This window comes from Anas acuta, chromosome 1 (genome assembly GCF_963932015.1).
Source record: "Anas acuta chromosome 1, bAnaAcu1.1, whole genome shotgun sequence".
Classification (NCBI taxonomy): Eukaryota; Metazoa; Chordata; class Aves; order Anseriformes; family Anatidae; genus Anas; species Anas acuta.
This window is the reverse complement of record NC_088979.1, coordinates 163,852,946-163,876,525: the sequence shown is the minus strand read 5'-3', so window position 1 is coordinate 163,876,525 and position 23,580 is coordinate 163,852,946. Positions and strand designations below refer to the sequence as shown.

General features: G+C 35.9%; 1 protein-coding gene and 1 long non-coding RNA gene across 7 annotated transcripts in view; both read left to right on the top strand.

Annotated features, from left to right (window-relative positions):
• SYT1 (synaptotagmin 1) overlaps positions 1-23,580 on the top strand; it is a 357,603-nt gene that overhangs the window by 18,628 nt on the left and 315,395 nt on the right. The gene's annotated exons all lie outside the window — the stretch shown is intronic.
• LOC137850288 (uncharacterized) lies at positions 19,053-23,181 on the top strand. The gene is made up of 2 exons (XR_011092440.1): positions 19,053-19,136; positions 19,670-23,181. It is a non-coding gene; the product is annotated as an uncharacterized lncRNA (long non-coding RNA).

Here is a 23,580-nt window from a genome sequence, read left to right as displayed (position 1 = left end):
TGTTTTTGACATCTCTGGTTGGTATTTAGGAGAGGTGGGAAGAATCTTGGATGCAGAGTTATTCCTTGGAATTTTGTCATAATCTTGCAAGAACTCTTTCTTTCCTATGCATTCCCCAAAGAAAGAAGTCCTTAGGTCTTTTTCCTAGCGGTAGAAATCCCATTTCAGAAGGCAATTTCAAAAGAATTGAGTTTTTGCTTGCAAAAGATAATGAACAGCTATAAATGAATACCTTATAATAGTCAAAGAAAGCATTAAATAGAAAGAAGGGACAAAAGTGTTGTTTTTTTAACCTGCTGCTAAGGGAACCTGGTCCCTAATAACACCTGAGTGGTGGCTAATAAGAATATTGATTTTAAGCAAACAAATAGTAAAATGTTTGGATGGCTGAAGACTGACTTTGTTGTTTTTTTCAACCTTGTGTTTGAATTATTTAGTCCTTTATCCTCAAAGAATCTTAAACATTGCAATGCTGAGAATCACAGTTATCTTCCCAATGACATTGTTAACCAGTATGGAATCTTACAAAGTTCCCATAGGAATCTTAATTTCATATAGAATAGGTTTTCCAGAAGCTGGAGCGCTAATTCTCAATGTAAAATGATGTAAAAAGAGACTTCTGTCTTGGTGCTACAATCTAGCTCTTTCCTTTGGGCTGCCTGGAAGTGTTCTCATTGGCTTGACTTTTCAGCAGCCCTGAGCCCTCTTCTGAAAATAAATGTGCATGCATCACTTCTACCAAAATCAGTCAAGATACCTTTGTCATCTTAACTTAAGGAAGCAGAAGATAGTGATGAATATTCCTTTTACAAAAACTTGTTTCTTCAGATCACTCATCTCCCAGAAGGAGTTCAGAACGAAGATACTTGACTTTTCAGTCTTGCTGTTAGTATTTTTTCTCTATTTTTACGTTGATAAGCTACTGTCTATTCAGACTATTTTTGGTTACTAAATGAAAGGGGAGAGACATCTTTGTTGCTTCCTTATTTGATTATTTGATCATGCTTTTGAATTACAAATACTGCTTACAGATGGGCATTATAGATGCTCAAAGCCCCCCCCTTGCATAAATTCAGAATGCAGGTAAGTGAATCTTTAGCATAGGTGTCCAAAACAAAGTAAGAATGCCTTATGACAAAGTTTGGTAGTCAACAGCACCTCTGTATTCACAAATTTTGCTGCCTATAAAACTTAACTGGAAAAGGTAAATGCTGAACACTTTGCAAGGATATTAGAAGTTATGTTCCTGTGCCTTCATCAATTTCTGAAGCAGTCATATGCAGAATTAGAAGTTCTTTGTGAACTTCAGGCTATTTTTACTAACAGCCCAAAAGAAATTAGTCTAGAATAGCAAGCAAGCAAAAAGGATCTGTTGTTATGCTTGTTGTTCTAAGGAAGAATAAATCTTAGCAGAAGTAGTCATAAGACTTAGTAGTTTCAGCATATAGACCAGAAGAGAGAGCTCTCTGAACCTTATTGGGGAAGGCTGAAGTAAATTGAACTGGGATTTAAGATGAACTTTCAAAACTGCAGTGTGAATGAGAAGGGGTTGAGTTCAAATGTACTCCCTGTCTTCTCTTTAGAAATAAGTGCATTACAGGTCTGCATTTATTCTAATAAAGTTTGGAAGCTTTAGACAATGTAAGTCTATGAAATAGTATGCAAAAAAAAAAAAAGTGGTTAAAACTGTGGATCATCATTATAATTTTGCAGTCAGTAGCTCTGGTGACATATGTTGTTTCTTGTCGCGTTACTCATAGTTTGAGAAATTTGATATATGTAGCTCTGCTGACTTGTTTTTATGAGATACTTAAGCCATACAGATTTAATGAATCTCTCTAGACCACACACTAGAAATAAACGTCTTTAATGTGCCTGAGACTTGTGCAGTATGATACAAGTTGAACAACTGTTTAGATTGGTAAACCTGTATTCTACCATGACCAGTATCATTCTATACTAGGTGAATATATTTTGGTGTATGACTCTCAATTTCTAAAGGATTATGTTTAACATAAGCATTATTACAACATCTTGCCTCAGTTTCTTGCTCACTATCATGAGTCCACTCTAGAGTTTCTTTCCATGAAAATTTAACAAAAGTAGATGAATATAGGGAATAGAGTTAGTGTGTTGGTATTTCAGGTATTTAGAATTTTTTATGTGTCTGGTATGCATTTGATCAAAAGTCTCATTTTCATTTGTTTTGGGGGACTGCTTAAGTGAGGCATATGAATCAATCTTTCAAGAAAGATGGTTGAAAAGATCTGAAATGATGTGTATCAGATAATGATCCCCAATGGCTAAAAGGCAAATGTAGTTTTCCAACGTGTGTTCTCTATGTTGTTTAGGGTAATGAGAAAATATTGTTTAAGTAGTAGAAAGAGAAGCTCAAAATGGTAATTGGAGACAAAGCTGAAACACTAAGAGGGAGGAATAAAGAAGTGCAAAAGAAATTAAGTATCTTATTAGGTGGTAGCATTGTATAAAAAGGTTTTTGTTGTTTTCAAGTTGACTGAAACCAGTATTGCACGTAAACAGATAAATAAAGGGCCCACAAACCTGAGAAGCGGTAATTTAGTAATTTAGAGTGCAGGTATTCCAGAGTGGCATTTCAACCATTACTGGAACAGTTTAGGACAGTGGAAACATGTGGATCTGGATAATGGGAGACAACAGTTGTACTTTATACATGAGTGAGGAAATGAGCCTGCAGTATCATAACCAGGAGCATGGAGTTCCTGGAGGGTGCCCATCAGCAGTGATGTAAAAGCTACAATGCTACGAGCATTAATATGAAGAAACATAGGTGTAGTGATGAAAATACTGAAACAGAGGTGTTTTTTCCCTGTTAAAAGAAAAAAGATACTTGTCTTTCCATTATGAAAGATCCTGGTAGGGCCTTAAATTATGGGCTTGTTTTGTGACCTGGGAATAATTATAGAGATCTGAAACTTTTACATTTCTCGTATCTTTTTATCTGCAGGATAAAAAGATTTTATCTACAGTCTCAACTAACCAACCAAAGCAGCATTTACACTTTTACTGGGATTTTGATGGACAAAAATTCTAGAAAGTTTATAACATTCTCTTATAACAAGGATAGAAGTATACCTGTGTTCATGGCACTGATTTGTTCCTTTTGTCCTTGATTACTAATGATGTATTCCTTGCTGTTTCCAGAAGTTAGTTGTGTGTGTAAGAGCATGTGTTGAGCGTCATGGAGGAAATTGAGATAAATTTCTTGATTGCCTTACCTACTTGAAGAATTGTTTATTTTAGGTATTCAAAACTCATGAACTAGACTGAAAATACAAAACTGGCAGAAAACTTTGTTTTAAAAATTACTTCAAATGTTTTTTGTTTTTTTTTGATTTGAACACTAGAAACTCTTTTACATGATATAAAGTCAGACAGTCATGATTCATGAAGTTTAAAGGTTTCAGGGAAAAGGGCCCCAGCTAAGCATTATAACTATTGCACTTTATTTTGAACTTGAGAAATGTATGTAGAATAGGATTTCTTAGAAATGCAGGAATGGAGGCATAATACATTCTGTTGCTAGTCCTAAATCTGAGTGCAAGGAAACAATAACAAATTGATTTTTCAGGCTACCCAGCTGCTATTCCAGCCCACTTCAGCTGAATACAACTCTAAGGTTTATTACCGAAATACATCACACAGGAGTTCTAGCTAAACTGAGTTCAATTAATAGGAGTCACTGTATATGCTGTTCACTCCCCCAATTGCATATTGATCTGTTTGTGATCTGTTTGTGATTCTAATGTGCAGTAATGACTTCATGCTTCTCTGGCTGCCACCTACACCCTTGCAAATGCGGTGTTGTATCTGAGCATATTTAAAAAAAAATATAGCTGCTACCCTATTTCTTTTTCTTGACATGGTAGGTCCAAATTGAATCAACACTTGTAAAAGCTTAAGATACTACTATTGGCAATTATTTAAATAAAAGTTATGATCAGTCATCTTGGTGGAGTCATATATAGAACTGACACTGGCCTCCAGCTACTTCTTAGCATTTATGAATTCAAAGGTCTGAATAAAAGTTGAAATAGTTATAGTATAAAGTAATGTAAAGTTTACTAACATTGCATTAATTATATTAATAATACATTTGAAGTATTTCTAATAAATATGCCCAGCAAGTTAGACTTCAGTTAATTTTCTCCACGAACTCTATGGTGAAGCACTTAAAGTAAAAGAAGGAGGACATACTCAGAATCTGGGAACTACAGAATCACAGAATGGAATCACAGAATGGGCGAGATTGGAAGGGACCTCTGAAGGTCATCTAGTCCAACCCTCCTTCCAAGCAGGATCACCTAGAACACATTGTGCAGGATGGCATTCAGGCAGGTTTTGAATATCTCCAAAGAAGGAGACTCCACAGCTTCTCTAGGCAACCTGTTCCAGTGCTGTTTCACCCTCACAGTAAAGAGGTGCCCCCCTTATATTCTGACACAACTGTACTTCAGTTTGTGCCCATTGTCTCTCATCCTGTTGCTGAGCACAACTTAAAAGATATTGGCTCCATCCTCTTGACACCCTTTCCTCAGATATTTTTACACACTGATGAGGTCTCCCCTTTTCTAGGGGAGTCCTCTCTTTTCTAGGCTAAACAGGCCCAGCTCTCTCAGCCTGTCTTTGTATGGCAGGTGCTCCATTCCTCTCATCATCTTCACAGCCCTCCCCTGGACTTATTTATACCAGTAGCTCTGTGTCCCTGTTGTACTGGGGAGCCCAGAACTGGATACAATACTCCAGGTGAGGCCTCACCAGGGCTGAGTAGAGGGGCAGAATCACTTCCTTTGACCTGATGGCTACACTCTTCTGCATGCAGTCCAGTATACTGTTGGCCTTCTTGGCCACAAGGGCACATTGCTGGCTCATGGTCAGCCAGCTGTCCACCACAACTACCAGGTCTGTCTCTTCAAGGCTGCACACTAGCAGGTCACTGCCCAGCCTGTACTGGTGCTTTAGGTTATTCCTCCTTATATCCAGGACCTTGTGCCTGCCTTTGTTGAATTTCTTGAGGTTCCTCTCAGCCCATCCCTCTGAATGGCAGCACAGCCCTCTGGGGTATCAGCCACTCCTCTGAAACTACCTTCCTCCAAAATAGTTAATAGCCACTGTTTATATATTAGATATCCCAGAATTTTGTGTTGTTTGTCAGAACTGTTCATCTCGACTAAGCCCTGAGTATGGAAACTGCATGACTTTTGTTTCTGCTGAGCCTGTGTTTTCCCATCAGCTGCCCAGATGGTGCATGAAGGGAGCCTGTCCCCATTGTTCATGTTTAGGTGGCAGCACCAACCTTGTGACAGGTGCTGTTCTGGTAGAGGACAGGTTGCAGGAAAGGAGTGAAATGCCTGGTCAAAGGCACTGCAACTTGGAGGAAGCAGACGTGAGTCAGGGAAATAGGAAGGAAAAGCAGAATGGATCTGGGAGTGAGTGATGGAAAGGAAGGGATGGAGGCACTCGTTTGCTTCATTTACTACACAGTTTTCCATTACTGCAGCAAATGAATTCTACTGACAGTCTCCTTTACTATATAACTAAATTAATCCCCAGAGCATCCTGTGTACTAAATGAAGTAGGATCCCGTGGAGAAAAATAGTAGAGCCTTAAAAAAAAAAATTAAAGACTGTATTGCACTAGGGGGCTGAATTAACTTTGCACGAGCCATCTCAGTTCTGGCTTTTCTTAACTTTAGAGTGCTCATCTTACCAACCTTAGTGTTATTTTAATGTAGGACTGGGAGAGAAGGGTTTGTGATAAATATAGGCAAATTATATGCACAAATGTGGAGTATGCAGGAAACATTCAATCTTGTATATCCTATGGAGGTGGACCTAAAACTCTTACTGACCTCATTGTGTCGTTGATTTGAGGATACAATTTGCCTATTACTTAATCACTTTTACCTTCAAAATACTATGAAAATAAAAGATTTGCAGACAAAAATCTAGGAAGGTAGTTTCTTAAGGAGTGAACTGTAGAACAGACATGCTTGCAAAAATGCTGTTACCATGAAAACGATTTATAAATCCTAGCACGCATCTTCAACATTTTCATCTGTATTGTGTAAATAGCTATTGCTTCCAGGTGTGTTGACCCACCTAGCAGTCAGAAAGTAAGCACCTTTTGTGAATTATTTAATAGTTGGATTACAAATATTAATCATAAAAGAACTGAAGCATTTTCTTAGAATATTTTTGAATCTCAAGCTTTGTTTGCAGGTCTTTCAGTGCAGCCTGGTACTGTAACTAATAGGTGTGCATGAAGAAAACCATTTCACTCTGCAGCCTTTTTCGCCCACATCTTTAGGGTTGCCAGAAATCCTATCTGTCAGCTAAAATGATGTTAAAGTTCTGCACTGCTCTAATCCAAATATGACAGAGAATAGGATTAGCAGAAGCTGTTCAAATGTGATAAAATAAATGAATAAAAATGAGTTGAAGAGGAAAGCATAATATTAGTGGAACATGACCCAATTATATATGTAAAAATATACCCAACAAAATAGGTCAGAAATACTTGGCTAGATGCATTTACATACTGTTTAGAATGTGAATTCTCTGTGTAGCTGTAATAGTATTATATAAGATTTTGATATCTGTGTATGTTTATCTATAATGAACTCCTATAAATACATGTAATTGAATCGAGACATTGCAGTCAGACTGTTTTCTAGAATATAAAACTGTATAAATAAGAACATCAGGGTCCCAAAATGATGCAATCTTCATTTCACTTTCCCTCTGTATTCCACAACTCAAACAATAAAAATTTAAGTAGGTAACTTACATAAATTGAGAAAATAAATTTGTTGACTTTGAAAGACATGCGGTATAACCAGTAGAAAAAAGTTCATGCTTGCAATAATGAATTCCCTCCAAGAAATGTTAATTCATGCTTGCAGGTTAATAAAACACTCTAAAAGGTAGGCATAGCTTCTTAAGCAGTAGTTGAATGTAGCTCTAACTTGAGAGTTAGTATTGTGATTTTTTTTTTTTTACATTAAATAAATGTCAAATTAATCTGCTGATTTAAAGAAGCAACATGCATAGCTTACAACTTTAAGTTAACTATTTCTCCTGGCAATATTATAGTATATTGCAGTTCACTGCTCTGTTTCTCTAAATAATGAAATTAAAGGAATTATCTGACTTGGACTGAAAAAGAGAAATGATGGTCAGAGCGGATGTTGGTATGTATTTTTGGTTTCCTCATTTTCTTATCGCATGAATGATCCACCTCTATATGTTGATTAAGAGAGATCTAACTTAAAAATATTTAAACATATATTTTTTTAATATATTATTTAGGTAACCAGAACTACTACCATTAATTAATTGAAGAATATGATAAATTGGAAATATATGGGGCATTTGCTGGTATTTGTTTTAAAATCTGGGTTTATTTTCACTCTCCTTTAAATGAAAGTACGTTGAAGATCAGAGTCTTTAAAATAGCCGATGAACTTAAAGTCAGAATTAGTTGAAGCAAGTGACCTTTTAGTGTATTATGGAGCTAGTTGAAAATGGTCTTTAAATGCTGCTTTCTTTCTCTAGTTAAAGAAAGCTCACAATGAGAGTTTGGGTTAACTCCTTCCTCAAGAAAATTGACAGCAAATAAGACTGAGCAGTGAACACAAGAACAGCAGTAGAGAGTTTGCACATTGCAACAAGAGTTGGGGAGTGCCAAACTACAGCAGCTTGGCTTATACTGCCCTCAAACTTTCCCTTTTCCTTCAACTTTGTGGTCCAGACCCCTCTTATGCCACTTCTTGCTCTTGTATGACCAGATGGTAAGTCAGTTCAAGGAACTGAGCCAACAGGAAAGAAAAAAGAGTAATTATTTTGCCTGGCTCAGATCACTGGACTTGCTCATAACCTGCTCATCTGAGCGTGAGTGCCAGTGCAAAGGAAGAGGCACGATTACATGGCCAAGGGCAGGGAGAAGAGCAGGAAGCCACAGGCCTTCATTTAGGTGTTGCTATGGTACTGTACAGTCCGTAGTAACTTTCTAGACAAATGGAGGGGCTAAAAGCAGTCAGGATTGATAAATATGTTCTAACAGATTTTTCTTGCCATGTGGTTAGGAAGGGGAGGGAAGTAATTGTTTTCCTTGTAAATCTGCATTTAACCCTTTCTAATGGAGTATATGTGACCTTTATTGCTAATCATGTCTGTTAAAAGGGTTGATTTGGCATTTATCTTAGGAGTGAAAGGTGTATCAGTATCCCACGTTATACTGAGAATATCACACTTTGCTATTTTGGCATCCCCAAAAGTCTTCCCCTGTATTGTTGCATCTGTGAAGAATCTTGACCATTTTTCTACTTTTGGATAGTCATTCTTCTCAGTGGAGAGACTAATAACTTATAAGTGATTATATCAATATATTCATACACAGAAGTGAAATGAGTCTATTGTTCCATGCTGTAATTTATCTTGACTACTTTATTGATCTGGGCATAAATGTAGGTCACTATGCGACTCACCATTAGTTTATACAAAAGGCTGATTTCAGGGGAGCCAAGATTTTATGCCTTGATATAGTTCCTTGTAAACTCAAATACCTGTTCATAAATATTCAGGACAATATGAAGATCTTCTTGTCTGTACTCTGTCAAATAGCACTTCAAGATTGCTGATTTCAGAGGTCCATAATAAGTGTGCTCACACAAAGTAAATGGTTGAAGTCACTTCTGTTCACTGGTCTTTCTTTTGCTTCAGTACATAGCACTGGAGAACTGGTATTCTTGGCTTCAGACCAGCGCACAAGAGGAGAAACAGGATGGATAAGATGGATAAATTTTTGTCAACTTTTGTCAACAAGCTTTTTGTCAACTATTCAGTTTCCAGTCTGCATTTTCAAAAGAAATTGGTATTGGCCATATTTTTTAATTTTTTTTTACATTGTTGTGCAAACGTCAAATATTTATTGTAGTACCAGGAGTATCAACAGCTTTTAGTGACCTTATCAGAAGCTCTGTTGTGTCCATGTTTTAGTTGGACTTGAAATTTGTCTCATGAATAATCATTAGTGGAAAGGTTTAAAATCAATGGGAGTTGTGTTTCTAAAATACTCTTTTGCAACAGAGCCTTACAGTTAAGCAGTCAACACATTCTTAACATTTTGTTTGTGCTGTGTCTGACCCTTACCAGTATGATCAGGACTTTGCAGTTGAAATTCTAGGACTACCCCACCTTTCTGGGACTTCTAATAGAGAAAGAACAAAACTGAAAAGCAGAGAGGACAGAAGGTGGACCTGAGTGGTGGTACATGGGAATGAGTAATCCTAGATTACACTGTAAAACTGCTTTTTTCCTTGGATGTGGGAATTTAGAAATTAATTTTCTTTAAGTTTAACCTGTGGGCTTTTTTTAGTCATTACTTTGAACCTGCTGGACTGATTTGTTATACTTACTATTGCTTCACCTGGAGAAAACTAATTTACTCTTATTACAGATATTTCAAAATGGCAGGTTATTCTTTATGATACAGAAATAATGCTCTTCATTTATAAATAAATCTGTAAGTTTTGTATTACATCTGAGTGCCTGACAAATACATGTAACATGTAAGTACAATGTGACGAATTAAAGGTGTGATCTCTTCACTCCATCCCTGTTACAAGATAATAACTGCATTGCAAGTCAGATCCACTGGTGTATCTAGTTCTGCTCTGAAATGATGCACCCAAAATCTATTGTTTCTTATTTATCCATACCTTAAGTTGCCTTTTGAAGACCATCTGCTGAATTCTTTGCTGTGTTGGTAACAGAATCCACAAGTCCCATTTCAAAGGGATTCGCTATGTATTCCACCTAAGTTCATCTCAGTGTTGAAGAATTTAACAAATACAGTGACATAAACCTTGCAATTACCTGTCGGAGCATGCAATCCATATTTTAACAGATGGCTAATCTTAGAATATATTGTTTGTTTCCTCTTAGCTAGTGCAACAGACAGCTTTGCCAACAATAAGTCCTGTCTGGTGAAATTGGGGATGGACTTTACATCTTCAGGTTCTGTTCTTCCTCTGAAGCCAAAGGCTAACTAATTGTGGAATAAGTTTTCCTGCATGTTCAGCTAACTGTCTAATCTCCACAGTGAAGCTAAAATGAGATGCCTCAGTATTTTAAAAAAATGTTTTAAAAAATTCTGCAAAGTACCGAATGAGAACTACCAAAGTTTTTCTGAAGTTATTTTTTTTAGATTTTCTTGAAAATTTTCAAACCCGGTAGACCTGATGAAGATATTTGTGGTTTAAGATATTGTCACTCAGCAATTTATTATTCGAAGCTCTAGCCTATTTCCTCTAGGCAAGCAGCTTGTCCTTCCTAAAATAAACATGGATAATGTTACCTATCAAAAGTCCTGGCAGAGGTATTGGTTGCCTGGCAGTTAAAGTGTTGGGTCTAATAACATGTTTCTGACAAAACTAAAAGGAAAATAGCAAAATGAATACTGCTTCCAGGAAAAGCCATAAGAGCCATTTGAGGTATTCCATAGTCTTGCTTATTTCTTTGTTACCCTGTTTTCATGATTTACTAAAGCTTTAGGTACTAATTCAGACTCAGAGTCTGAAAGAGCAGAAAGCATCAATGTGCATTGAGTGAGCATGGTGGTTTTTTTTTGTTTGTTTTGTTTTGTTTTGTTTTGTTTTTTGTTTAAAGGTTTCCTCTGTCTCCCTCAAGTATTTTGATGCTGAATGTTTCATCTTCTCTGTCTGGGGAGGAAATGTGGAAACTTGGAAAAAAAACACAGGCTTTCTAAAACTAAAAAGGAAATATATGATGTAATGTGGCCCAGGGCATGAGACACGATTGAAAACTGCTTGTGGTTTTGCTTTGTCTGTATAGCTGTCAGTGTTTTGCTGTTATTATGGTGCCTTTTATCTCTTAGACCATTTGACTGAGTGCTTGCATTGAGAGTTGTTCTTTAATGGAAGATGGTGAATGTTTATCTTGCTCTGTTTGGACAGCAAATCTCAGAAAACAGATGAGAACAATACACTAGTGGCAGTGATCAATTTAAGACTTAGGATCCTTTCTTTTTTTTTCTTTTTGATAAACAGAAGATATTAGCATTATTGGAGTTCCACACCTTAGACGAGGGAGGAAACAGGCTGTGTAAATCCAAACAGAAGCTTGCGTTGCATTTGCCCAAGACCCATTTTTTTCATGCAGAGGTAAAACGACTGCAAGGTGTAGCTCAGGAGGGAGCCCTCATCAGGCAATTCAAACTGCTGGTGGGTGCCCCCACGCAAAGCAGATTCATCATCACCTTGGGGGTGAAGTTATTTCTGTACAGAGCCAGCAGAAGAGTTGTCATCCAAGCACTTCATAAACTCTATTTCAGGGATTTATGCCTTGAGCTGAGTGATTTAGTTTTTACTTCATCGATGTTTTAAAATTAAAGATAGATTTTTAAGAATAGGTTAGCATGTATTGAAACTACAACCTCTGTTCTTTATCTATAGCCTGTTATTCCTTTTATTCACTTTGTCAGCACTACCAGGCTGACAGACCGTACTTTAAAACTTTAGAATTATACATGGGATTTGGAAACAGTATAATTCTTTTGTATCCTTTTCTTTCTTCCTGTCTTCATTTCATTATGTCATTTCTGTCTTTTCATCAGTAAAATGGGTTTGTTAAAGCATTGTTAATAATGATGTTGTTAATGCTGCTCGTTAAAACATTTCATTCCACTCACACTGAGCTGAAACAGGTTGTAGGAGAAGATGGTAACTAGAAACATCTAATTACCATCAATGCTTCTGTTTTCTGTCACAATGAAGATGGGGACCAAGCCAAAACATAAGGATGCCTTCTCTCTCTGTGAAATCCTGAGAGGTCTGGTTGCAAGGTTCCACTGAAGGTGCAGAGGAGTGTTATACCTGGTATCAATTATTAGTTATTGTAACACGTAAAACTTGCCTGAAAGCTGATTTATGGGTACTTTATGGTTTCAGATGGCAGATTTTTAGCTCAAGGATCAGTGATTAAAATCTTAATAGGCCAGTGTTTTTAATGAGTTGTTCTGATAGTGGCTTTGCTCATGGCAACTATCAAATTTTATGCGAAGTGCTGTCCAAGCATATGTTTGTACTTATCAACACTGTAGTGGGTCAGGTGTGTAGCTCCACTGAAAACTTTTTGGGGCTTTTAATAAAAAGACAAGGGACCTTTATCGTTAAAGAAAAACAAGTTTCCTCAAAAGCCAGCCTCTCTTTGAATGAAGGAAATCTTACAGAATTTCATCCTGCAATTGCTATACAAATAGTGAAAGGCTTAGCCCTGACATAGATGCCAAAAGTTGTTATATCAAAGTGCCGAGAAGAGGAAAATGATAAAGAGACCATACTCTTCAGACAGCAGCTACCTGTCTCAAGGTAACAGTATTCACTGTAACCCTGATACCCATTTTAATGGGAAGGCTACTGAAATAGGCTGGCTACTTTTTTGAAATATAAATACCTTGAAAAGAGATTATCAGTACGGTATCTACTTATAAGACTGTAATTTCTGTGACTCAGGTTTACAGTACAGCCCTGAAGAAAAAAAGAATGGTTATAGTTTATTAGTTCATATATCCTCATTTGATACTGTTACTGTGAGCTTTTGAACTACATTTGAGACTGTTCTATTTTAAATTCATTTATTTCCATCACATCCACCTTTATCCAAGCATCCTCTGACAACTTTATTTCAGTTAACAATGCATATTGAAATTTGGGCTGCTAACTTGCTGATGGATGTTTGGATTTATAAGATAATACTTTTATCCATATACTTATTTCAGCCTATTTAGAACTTCTGTCTGAACACAAATGCACACCTTCATTCCACTCAGTAAATCTGTCACTCACGTGGAGTACAACCCATACTGCAGAAACCATACCATTCTTTGTAGGGAAGATAAATAAATACATATGGTTTTGTTTTGTGTATATATAATCTGTTTGTATAGACATATAAAATATTTATGAAATAACAACAGAAGCCCTCACATGCCAAGAGGAAAGTTTTGTTTGTAACACTGGAGATAGTTTAACTCCATCTTGAAGTTATTTTGAGGCATATCACTTCTCAGATATGTTTGAAATGTGTTGCATATCCTGCCCATGAAAAGAAGGATAAAGATTTGTCATAATGACACAGCCATTATAACAAAGTAATTTCTCAGATTGTATTGTGGCTGGTAAGAAGAAGGTGCAGTTGTAAGACTTTATAAACATGGGCTTTTTTAATTCTTTTCTAAAAATTGTTTATTGGGAAGGTCCTGATGATGATCACTTCAGCTTTAACAAAAACTAATTTCCAAATAAAATACGTCGTAATTACATTTTTATGGAAGACTGACTTATCTGGAAAAAAGGGAAAATGAATGTTTTATGTGTTTTTTTTTTTTTAATTTAAATTAATTTTTCGTAATCAAATTTGAATTCTTTGACATGATTTCCAGGCTCAGTTATTTTAATTGTGTAACTTACTTGTTAAGCATTATATCAATCTAGGGAACATTAATGCGAGTTCTAATACAAAACTTATTAACTGCTACTGCTAGGTTTTACATGCTGCTACTTCTAGGTTTTACTGAAGTAATAGAAATGATCAGAACAGGAATTACCTTAGGTTTTGTATAAAATGATGACAAATATGCATTTTTCTTTAGAAAAAGTAACACGCAGAATTGCTTAATTTGCATCTTCACAGACTGTTTTCTCTTTAACCAAGATAGCTGACATGCATTAGAATTTATCTTCTTTATATTGGTTTTAATAACTATTTGAAATGTTGGGTTTTTGTTTGTTTGTTTTTAAAGTTATTGATCAGAATAACTTTTTGATGGTATTGATTCATCTTGTTTTTACTTCTAGGTAGGTATTTGAAAATTGCTATCAACTTGTTTAAACAAACAAACAAAGAAAAAAAAATCCCTTCAAAAGCAGAGCGACCAGCAGGGCATTAGTGTCTGTATGATTAACAATCAACTTGGAAAAATAACAAATGCATCACAAAGCTCATTTATGAGGAGGGAGGAAAAAGGTGGGGGTAGGGAGGAAGCCCTACAACAAAACAATTGATATGCACACCCCACAATGCTACCCAAACTGTGTTATGAGATATAAACATCTTTTCTAATCTTTCTGCCCAAGGCTGACTTTCTTCTTGAAAGTATAATAAAGTAGCAAAGTAATTAAAACTTAAAGCACAAAAGATTAAGCCACACAGGATTCTAGATTAGTTCAGGTTGTTCTGATTTCAACACCAATAACCCGAAGTAGTACCTAACTGTTCCAGTGATGAAGTATGCCCTCTGAAAATCATAACAGAATTATCCAACTAGGAAAACATTAAACTAGAGATAATTCTGGTTCCTATTTTTCACTATGGTTCAGCATGCTAATACTTCAGTTGGTAATAAGATACCAGAGCTGGTATAGTGATGCTGAGAGAGTTGCTAAGCTGTTTACATGCACAGTCGTGTTTTTCCCTTGTTAGACAAAAACTTCTTTTCATGCATTTATACTAATCAAGAAGTGCCTTTTAAAACAATTATGCCATCTACAGAATTGTTTGTAATTATGAAGTGCATTAATCAACTGTTCTGATCTGATTAGTAATTTTTAATCATGAGCAAAATGGAAGAAAACACAGATGTAAATAAAAATTGAACTCCATATTCTGGGTTGTGTTCAGGTGTACGTAAATAAACAATCAGTATGGCCTAGATTATTAGATCAAAGATATACATGTAAGAGCACAGTGGTTTGCACGTGTTTTAAATGAGCAAAGCATGTATGAGTGAATGTCAGTCAGACACCCCTCCATGCTGCTTTATTATTGTCCATGTACTGTCAGCACCGAAATAACCTCTTAAACTAGTGCCTGAATGGGTATGAGCAAGTTTCCTATTTTGATGGGTTCATTGTATTGGTTCTTCTTTGATAATAGAAAATAATTCCTCCCCAAAACACTTGTCTTCTCCTGTTTAAAAACCCAGTTAGTCACCTTCTATAACTGGTTTCTCTCCCTTTGTGGTATGGCTGCCTCCACAGTTCAGCTTGCTTCAGTGAAAGTATGCCTTCTAGCTAGCCTTCTTGGGGGCTAGGAAGAGCAATACATTGATATAGATGGCTGACTTGGCCAATAAGTATGAAGAGGGAATCTTATTTACTTTTTGTTTAAGTCACTATTCCTTTTTTTTTTTTTTCTTTTTTCCTAATTTCCTCATGCTTTCCCTTAATCATAAGCCATACACTGGCATGGAGCTCTAAGTAAAATGTGGTTTATTGGATTTTAATACTTTATTATAATGTTAGGAACTATTTAACTTTATATTACGTTTATTCGTTTTATTATGAACACTCTGAAAACAGAATTTATCCTAATCCAATGCATCTAATTTTTTCTGACAGAGAATAACTTGGCAATGCCATCGCATTAATGAACAGCAAACAAAACCAACCATTAGAATTCACATATTTAATGAAGATGTATCTATTTTATTTCTGTGATGCTGTAAACTTTTTTCAGTGAATTTTGTGCTATTTTCTGAACTGAGTAAATATCTGTTTATTTAGTTATTACTAAATACCATTCTAAAACTTAAATGATGTTAAGTAGTAGTCATGGCAATAATTCTAATAGCATTCTTGCTCAGAATGAGTTTTTACTAGCTCTGGGACATCATTCTTTAATTTATTTTCCTGTGGTTTCCTAAAAGATTATCAATGAATTTGACTTGGTGTTTGGGTGTCTTTAGAAAGTGATCTTTCTCGCCTAAAAACCAAGCATTGTTGTGTAAGAGTATGTCATCCCACAGTTTTCTGGTGCTGTGTTGTGATGATTGTATGTTTTAACCTACTTTTCCATTACGCTCAGTAGGTAAACTGCTGTTCCCAAAAAGACATGCTGTCTCTACAAGCAATCTAAGTGAAATGGTCAGCCATTTTTGAGATCCAGCTATGCAGTTGTGTGCATAAAAACAAAAGCATCTCTCCAATTACCTGATGTTTGGTTACACTGTTTTTTCCACAGTTGCAGAATAACATAATAAAGGCCTTATCTGATCCCTTTGAAGACAATGATATTTCCTGAAATCAGTGTGAGTAGATAAACAGTATCCAAATCTTGAACAAAATAAGTGTCACACAACCACCCAGTCAGAAAACATCCTAACCAATTTTGGTCACCAAACCTCACCAAACCTTTTTGTTAGCAATTTATTCGTATAATATGTTTTGAAATATGAAGGGCAAATTTAGTTACTTTCTCTGACCATCCACTTGGCTAAGTTTAGACAAAACGGGTCAGCAGGTTGGTCAGTAGTATGAAAATGCACAAAAACAGGAAAAAGAAAGCAAAGCTATGTTTCTTTTGTAAACTGGTAGATTTCAGTGTAACTCAAATCTTCTTTTTCCCCTCAGTCTTTTATATAAACATTATTTCCTTTGCACTTTATGTAGTGCTTTTCAGGTTCAAAGCCCTTTACACAAATTATTTTAATTAGTTTTCACATCTCCTCTGAGAGAGGTAAGTAAATATCATTATCCTCATTTTTACAGACAGGGACTCTCATCTGGAGAGGTTAAGTAACTTGCCCAAGGCCACAAGGGGAAATATTGTCATAGCTAGTCCTGGAAATTCAAGAGGTGTTATCCTCACTCTTTCCCTTTGTTTGCTGGGTGGAAACTTAAATCGTTAATGGTTACTCCTGTGTTTCAGAAATATGTTCTGTGATTTTTACCTCTTTGGTCTACATCATAAATTCAAGCAAGGAAGAAATCAGGTTTTCTGTAGTCAGACTGTAGCATGACTGTAGCTGAAGGAAATATAGTTTCCTTCAACAGAAATGTCAAGTTACTTTCCTGTTATGTCTGTAATTAAGTAGAAAAGGTTGTAGACATAAAATTGTTCACAATGTTACCATAGAAGGCTGCACAGTCAGTAGTTCTTTTGTTGGTTCAGGTCATATTAGGGTTGTAGCTCTGGTTTACAGGAGATGCTGAAAATGCAGGTTGTGGAGATGTTTCCAAGCCATGCATTTGTAGGACCTTGGGAAAATAAAATAAAAAATAAAAAACTGACTGTATGTACGTTCTAAGAGAAGTTTTCTCATACAAAGAAGATTCAGAAGCAGAGAGTGGTGGTTTTATATTTAAGAAAATTAAAATACCACACTGCTTTAATTATTGTGTTTTAGAGGCTAAAGTACCATGTCTGCAAAAATAGTTCTGTCTAGTCTTCAAGCTAGAGGGTGTTTAAGGAACTGAGTTTTCTGGTTGAATTTTATGTTTCTTGAACTTTAAGAGAAGGTTAGTCCCAACTAGTGTGGGGTTACTTCATTTGTATGTGTAGACAATTTAAAGAACTCGGTAGATTAGTCAAGATACTATTTTGAAAGGATAATGGATGGAAAAGAATAGAAATGTATTACATGTCTCGATTAACTATACCATAAAAAATAGAAATGTACTCAGACTCAGGTTGTGTATTATGTATATGATATTACTACAGCTAGTGACCCCTATTCTCCATGAAGAGCCAAGCATTACTTCGACTGTGCCAATGTAGTATTACAGTGCAGGATGTTGAGTCTCAAGTTACCAATACATGGGAAATGGGTGAATACTCGCAGCTGTCCAGTCAAGTGATGGAGGACAAATGAGAAGGAGAAGGTCTTCTGGGGAAGAATATTTCAGCAGTAGTTCTAAGGATTAGGAAGAACTCAGGCTTGGTTTTTGTTGTCCCAATGGACGTAGACCTTCTATTTGGTAGCTTGAGCTTGAATTATTGTGACATTTTTCTGTTGTCACCTGAAGTTTTTCTTGTTGCTCAATTAGAAACATTGGACTTGAATCATTTGCCCACGCAGAGGCATTTTCTTCCTTCTGAGATGTCTTAGATTATGTAAGATTTCTCTGTGGGGCTGAAAGGTACTACACAAGACCTATGAGAACTCTATGCCCCACAGCAGCAGCAGGTTGGGGTTCTGGGACACGTTTCATGTACCCCAGGGTACATCAGAGAGCACACCTTATTGAGGACTGTGACTGCAGTTTTATATGTCCTGCAAAACACTTACGAGATTGTAAACCTCATCTCAGTTACCTTGCACAGACATCTATACCAGAGTGAAAAGATTAAAACGTGGAAGGAAACCAAGCAAGACGGTGACATAACATGCTTTATGAATTCAAGTGAAAGAAAAAATACTGAGTATTTCGCCAGACATTTTGGAAGCTATGTGCACAGCATATGTGCAGCAAGAAAGAATTGATCAACTAACAGTGGGGTGGCAAAATTAGTTATCAGTGGAAGTGTCAGGTAATTCTTCACGATAATGATCAAACTAATGAGAGCTTTAGGGATAGTTAGTAGGCAAAGCTTGAAAATTGTCACTATCTAGCATTCTAGACCCCCTTCCTTACAAAGAGACATACTCCATTTATATTGAGCTATAGATTATTTTCTCTTTAGACTCAAATAAAATCTGTCCAGGGAGAATCAGATCACATAAAACTGTTTATAATATCTGTTATCAAAAGCACTTTCTTTAACAGTGTCTCACTCATTGTTTTTAAATCATCTGTGTTTATTTAAATACTGTTTGCAAGTGTCTTATTAGTTGAAATGAAAACACATCCTTTTTATCTTTTTACAGTATGAATACGGTCAGTGAAGAAGGATTAAGTTAATCTGTTTGTGGGACCCAAAAGTAAATAGACTTTGTGTCATTAAATTTTATCAATAACAGGAATTAACTATACAAATTAATTGTTATTAAAATGTCCCTGTTTCCCAACAGTGAAGTCTCCCACTTGGTTCCTTCTAAAATATCATCTAGAAATTTTCTTAGTAAATTTTTAATGATACATGATTAATTACTATGAATATGAACTAAGGGTATCTTTCAGTCTTCTTTGCTGCAGTGATTGGCATGATCTTCTGTATGAGATCATTCAAACAGTTCAAGACTTTAATTTACCTTTTTTTTTTTTTCATTTGCAGATTCTTTATTGAGCATTTTTTAGGTAGTGAATATACCTCAGCTAGCAAAAAGCTGAAGATTTGTGTGTTAGTGGTGAAGAGGTGAGAATGATATCATGTTCTCTGGCTTCTGACACTCTGTCCCGGCTCCATGTCATCACTGGCTGTGGATGATGGTGTCAGCCTTGCACATCCTGTGCAAGTCGTAGTATTTTAACTACTCAAAATTTTTGGAACTCTTACTGTTTGAATTGTGAACCTTTAAATGAAAAATACGTGTCCTAAAAGCACATGATAGAAATTAATAGTAAAACAAGTAGTTGCCTAATCAGTCCGGTGGCCTGTGTTACACCTGGGTACTTACAACAGCATACAGCACAAGGACAGGTTTTTCTTGGCCTACTGAAGAGATGGACGAGAAGTGGAAGTATGTGGGTAATAAAGACAAAGACTGTTTAAAAGAATGTTGAAATAATATTGATTAAATAATAAATATTAATATTAAAATATTAAGAATATTTTGGGTGCAATAGGTCAGATGTAGCCTTCTACAGATGTTCTTCAGATCTTCAGATATTCTTCTTTAAACATAAGAGAGAACTTAGAAAAGCTGTGCTTCTCCTGTCATCTCCCAGGTTTTTGCTGCTGGTGGGCAGGCTGGAAGGCCTTAGTAGGAGAGACAGCATCCCATTGCCAAATGCACAAAGAAGATGACATGAAGAGAAGCCAGGGAGCCAGAGACAAAGAGAAAAATACTGATGTTATCAAGATCAGGAGTCCATGATAATGGATCCATACATTAAATCAGAGCAAGAGCTAATCTAGTATCACAAGGCTGATATCTTCAGCTGGAGCAAAAACTAGAATTGTAGGGGAATAAGGAGGGACTATCTTGCTCAGAAGTCTCCTGTGTGGCTAGCGGATGACTACTTGGGGAGGTAGGTCTGCTTCTCACAGTAGAAGTCACAACTATTTGACACCTGATTCTCCCCCAAATAGACTATTCACTATTGTGCATTAGTGTGTTACAGCCTTTAAAAGTCATAATAGCAGAAGTTACTGTAAGATTGCATAAGAGAACAATTTCTGTGCAAAACCTACTTCTGGGCTACTGCATGAAATCCCAAACAGACACTTAGACACACATGTTTTTCAGTGTTATTTCTAAGTAAATAGTATTTGAGGACAAATACCTGGGAAAGTAACAGTTAACAGCCTAAGTTGTGAAAAAAATGTTGCCATTTGCAATGTTGTATTCACTTTTCACTGAAATACTGTGTTCCTGTGATTTTTTTCACTGCTGAAGTTTCAGCACTGCTCAGGAAAAAGAGACAATGCCTAGCGTCTTTTGTTTGGATCTCTGATGCTTCTTTATTATGCTTGCCAAGTAATACTAAAAATCTGGCTTTGAAGATTAATAGATTATAAATTACACACACAATAATTTAATCAGTTTTTAGTATCTGCACATTCTGAGCATGGTAAATGGTTACATCTCTCCAGGTGACATTTCCTTGCTTGGTAATACTTGAAGAAAAGGTAAATCAAGCTAACCTGACCCCATAGGTACTGTAATAATCTTTCCTTTTCTTAAGGTCATGTAGTTCTAGTTGAAACTAGTATTGTTCATCTCAGATTGGGTGCAAGAGGCCTTAACCCTTCTGTTGCCTTACTTCAGAGGAAGAAATATCTAAAAATATTTAAATGCACAGAAATGATGGACCAGCCAGTCACTTCTAAGACTTTAAGGACCAATACAGTTATTCAATTCTTATAAATGTTTTGAATCTTTCCCCTGATTTCTATGAGAAATGGATCAAACTTCAAATTAATTGTTTCTGAGAAGAAAAACTACTGAAAATTAGTCAGACATTATGCAAAATATACCAAACTTTAAAAAATGATTTGCAACAACAGGAGTGGGAGCTGTGATTACTAGGTTTGGCAAGGAAATTGCTGTTACAAGGAAGAGTCCAATTACTTGAACAGAGCTAATACATAAGTTTGAGTCTTCTTCCCCCTTATAATAGCATGGGGAAAAGTTTGGTTTCAACTTGGAGCTAGAGCGCAATTAATATTTTAAGTAATACTCTTCAATTTTCTCATATAAAAACTTAATTTGATGTGCATTATGGATGAAGTCTTACCTGCAACAGGAATTATATCCTATGGTAATATTAAATGATAATTACTCTACTGATGACTTTAAAGAATTTCAATTTGATATAGCCTTGGCTGGCAAAACTACATCTTGTGATGTGTTCTAAATTAAGGTTTGAGATGCACAGTGAAAGGGGAGACAGTTTTTGCAGTACCTTGTTTAATAGCCTTTTGCTTCAACATAGCAATCTCCATTTTTCCATAACTATTTTTTAAAACACGAGATGTATAATTTATACTTCATTTATGTAGCTAAATGTTGACAAGAACTTTGAAAATCTGATTATGTGATACATCTGGAAACTAGGCTCAATATCTTTTATTACAATTAAGTTTTTTTTTCCTTGCAAGTGAAATTTTATTTTTTTAGAAGAAAGGGAAAGTATGGAGCAGCATACTGCTTTATTTGAAGACTGTATTTTTACTTATATTCCAACAACTAGTCTCTGTACTTAGTAAAATGTGAGCTGTACTTTATTTGTGGTGGATAAACTAGGTATCATTTTGCAGAATGTAGAAGCTTATGTTGATCTAAGGTGGTTCTTCTCACCATTTAGCATGCATATATAGGATAAAATTACATAGGGAAGATTAATGTTAAAGCTGTAAAGCCAAGCACTAAAACCTAGTCAATGCTGATTATAAAGTTCCCCGGCGACTTTATTTCCATTATCTTTACATGTATGTTGTTCCCCCCACACACACACACTATTATACAGGAATAGAGGAAAAAAAAAGTTTTCTTGATCAGTGTCTCTGATCAAAGACTGTCCTCAGCCTCCTTGCAGCCCTTGGCACTGTTTACTGCCCATCTCATTGCCCAGCTGAGGCAGAGGACTGGAAACTTTATATATAATTAAAGATCCACAAGAGGCTAAACTAAGCTTGTATGTATCTTGCTCTGTATGGTACCAGTAATGTACAATGAAGAATTGGAGGAAATGGATGTGGACTTGATGTTGTCACTGGTTTGGTGCAAGCTTTCTATTGCAAGAATAACAGGAGGTCAGACTTAGGAGCAGCCACAGCTAGCAATTTTTAATAGCTTCACCCTGACCAAGTTTGCATGTATTTTTATTGGTCAGTGCCTTTGATTCCTTTCATATATGCCCTCCTATTTCAAACAAAAGAATTGTAGTGGAAATAGGGCAGGGAGGTGAGAATGCTAGCACTTATATGTATATATGTGTGTGTATATATACATGTGTGTGTGTATATATATATATTCATCAGCTTAATTTTTCAAAATAAGTGTTTCAACCTAAAAGCTTGTCATATTTGCCTGCCTCCACCCCCCAACCCTCCACCCATGTCTGCCTGAGTAGGAGATGAAGCACAGATTATTCTGGTCCCATTACTCAGTCTCCCAAAGCTATATCATACATTGCTACATCTAGCAATGACTGTCTAAATAAAAACAACAACAACAAAAAAAAGCATTAGGTGTAATGTGGGTGTCACCAGCTCTGTATTATCAGTGGAAAAAATAAGCTTAGTTATATTTTTAAACATTTAGTTAACTGGACACCAGCAAAACTGAATACCAGATAAAGAACCCATTTCTTCTAAGAACAAACATCAGAAGGAAAAGAAGATCCATTTATAATTAATAATACTGGTTAAAGAGGGAGGAAAAAAAAAAGAAATTAAATGCCAGGTGTGGTCATGGGGAGTTGTTTGTGATGTTACAAATAATCAGCAAGACTAGAGAACAGTAAATGTCATTGATCAAATATTAGTAATTTAGTTTCAACATACAATGTATAGGGTCTGATTCATTGTGCACTAAAGTGGAAACTTTTCAATAACTCATGGAATTGTCTGTAATAGTTCTGGAATACCTAATTTTGGTGTAGTTTTTGCAGTATTATATAGAAACAGTGGTATTATTAAACAGATTAATTAATCTCCATTATGCTTCTTGCTCAAATGCAAAGAGAATAGTTTTAGATAGTTGGTTCTTAAGATGCAAAATGCAGTTGAGCTTTATTATATGGTCTAGCCAGATGGATTAGCAAAACAGCAAATGCTGAGGACTTATTAAGAGGCAGTGCTAGGACCATTAACATTGACAAGTCCTATCCTCTTGTTTCAGGCTAATCAGTGAATCTGATCTGGCAAACAAAGGCATAAACCACAAACCTCAAAGGTATGGAGCACCTTGCTGATTTTTAAAAGTACACAAAAGGGAAAGGGAAATAGAAAAGGAGCAGAGAACACTGGCAGTAGTTGAAGAAGGCAACCCTTACTCTGTTGCTTTAATAGGATAGGCAATTCATAGTTGCACAAAAATACAGTTTTAAAAACTTTCTCTACATACTTGCCTTTTAAAAAAAAAAAATAAGTAAAACAGTTTCTCCAGAGGAATGCTGTTGGTGGTGGTTTA